At 36.7% G+C, this 2,557-nt stretch overlaps 1 non-coding gene across 1 annotated transcript; it reads left to right on the forward strand.

Moving 5' to 3' along the window:
• Positions 1-1,816: 1,816 nt before the first annotated feature.
• LOC142443996 (U6 spliceosomal RNA) lies at positions 1,817-1,919 on the forward strand. The gene has a single exon (XR_012783693.1). It is a non-coding gene; the product is annotated as a U6 spliceosomal RNA (small nuclear RNA).
• The last annotated feature ends 638 nt before the right edge of the window (positions 1,920-2,557 follow it).

Here is a 2,557-nt window from a genome sequence, read left to right on the forward strand (position 1 = left end):
AAATTGTTATACCATAAAAGTTTCTCACAGAACAATAAAAAATAAACAGAATAAATATAGCAAATAAATTATAGACATAGGCTATGTTCATACTAAAACAAAAACTAGTAAGTTAAGTAAAAATGCATACATTTCAAAATGGGACATATTTTTGATAAGTAAATTTAAACATGTACATACTACTTTGACATATAGAATAACACATACACACAATATAATAATACTTATACATATAATTTACATTATATTATAATTATACATTATATTATAATATAATATTAAAATATGTAAAGTCAAAATTGACATAGTTTCACCACCCACTTTCTCATTGCCATCAAGTCAACTCAAAATCATAGGGTCCCTATGATACAGAGTAAAATTGCTCCATAACGTTTCCAAGGGTGTAATCCATACCAGCACTGGAAGGACTCTCCACGTGGCTCCTCCAGCTTCCAGGGCTCTGGCTGCACCAGGGTCGTTACATGTGGCTTCTCATGAGAAATGACTCACAGGGAGTGAGCCTGTCGCCTGCCCCCAGAGAGCTGTTTATCTCTTTAGCAACTCCGAATGAGGTCACCAGGCTATGAACTGATTAACAGGCTAAACTCCACTGCTTCACTCCTAATACTCAAATTGACAAAAGATTATGTAGCTACCACACACCGCCCCTTGTCAATTTGACACTTTCACATGACTCTTTAGTCATATATAATTTTTAATAAAATAATAATAAAATCATGCCTGTACCTAACAAGATAAACTAAAATGCATACAATTCAATATGTACCATCCTCATTTAAACATATTCTATAAGTGAACAAAAGAAAAATACCCTATTCCTAACAATTGCAGTTAAATAACACCTAAATCTTAATCCTATGATCCTATGATTATATTTCCCTACCTATGAAAGTGTAAGCCAACAACTCCATGCGCCCTTATGCTCTCTATTTTGGGTATCAATTTCTAAACTGCCCACTTACATACAACCAGTGTTCTGAGGAGACAATCATAATAATTTGGTGTGAAGAATCTGCATTCCAGTTGGAACCTTGGTGAAATCTGCATCCATGAACCAAGTCAAACCAGGACAAGCAATGTGGACAAGAAAAATCTCTTCATCTGGTCAGGTTCTGGTCAACTCAGTGTGGGCTGCCTCACTTAGCCGCACGAGGGTGCTCATTGGTCACCTGACCTTTAGACCATGGCCCCATCACAAACTCTCAACAACCCTAGCCCCCTTATGCTAAGTCATGAACTTCAAGGTAGTGAGCCCACTCTCATTTCTCCTCTACTTCCTGTAAACCAAGTCCACAGGTGTCAGTGGCCAGACTCAACCCATCTCTTCATTGCTGCATTTCTCCCACTTCCACTCAACAAGTGGATCCAGGTGGTCACCTAGCAAGCATATCAAGATGCCACAGACAGGCTCCCTTTAGTCTTCATTCCTAAAGAGGAGTTTTCTTCATGATTCCACATTTTTTTCAGCTCTGATAAAAACCACTAGTTCAAAATTCAAAAAGTTCCTTTTTTCTTCAATCTGTCAACAATTTCCTAGGCAGGACTCTTGGATTGCAAATATCCTGAGTACGCCAAAAAAATGGGCGGGACTTATCTTTCAGAGCCTTCTTCGCAAGCATGTCCTAAACCCATTTAAAGATCAAATGTTACTGGCTCAAGGAAAGTAGGCTTACAAATTCTGTATTTTCATACTTCCCAATAATCATGTCTATAAATCCTTATGTCAACAATGATAAGCAGAAGAAATCAGCGCAAACAAAGTAGAATCAGATATTAAAAACAGTCAAATTTGTGCTTGCTTTAGCAGCAGTTATACTAAAATTGGAACGATACAGAGAAGAGTATCATGGCCCCTAAACAAGGATGACACGCAAATTTTTGAAGGGTTCCATATTTTTAAATTATCAAGGGTTCATGAAGGAGGGAGAGTGGGATGGGGAAGGGGAGTAAAATCAGAAGCTGATACCAAGAGTTCAAGTAGAAAGAAAATGTTTTGAAAATGATGATGGCAACAAATGTACAAATGTGTGTGACACAATGGAAGGATGTATGGATTGTGATAACAGTTTTATGAGCCCCCAATAAAATGATTAAAATAAAAATTTAAATAACAGTGGAATCCAATCTTTTTTTTTGCTTATGTAAATCCATATCTAACCTATTCTGTTGATATAAAATATGGGATTAGGCTTCTGACAGCATCAAGTCAGAGCCAGGCTTTCTGTCAGTCATTTTGACATTCCATTCGCCATTTTCCCTAAGCAGCTCTGAGAAATTCAAGGGGAAATTTTGTCCATATATATATATCACATTCATTTTAATAATTTCAAACATATATATATATATATATCACATTCATTTTAATAATTTCAAACAGGAATAGCCAAAGACAACAACCAAAGAAAAGAATCAAAACTTTAAAATCCCACATTCTTTCCAGAAACCAAGCCAGTGAACTGCATGGCCATATCGAAGAACTACCTGAGGCAGAGGTGGAGCAAACACCCACTCTCCACCTTTATGACTTTTGCTCTAG

The sequence above is a fragment of the Tenrec ecaudatus genome, chromosome 3 (assembly GCF_050624435.1).
Source record: "Tenrec ecaudatus isolate mTenEca1 chromosome 3, mTenEca1.hap1, whole genome shotgun sequence".
Classification (NCBI taxonomy): domain Eukaryota; kingdom Metazoa; phylum Chordata; class Mammalia; order Afrosoricida; family Tenrecidae; genus Tenrec; species Tenrec ecaudatus.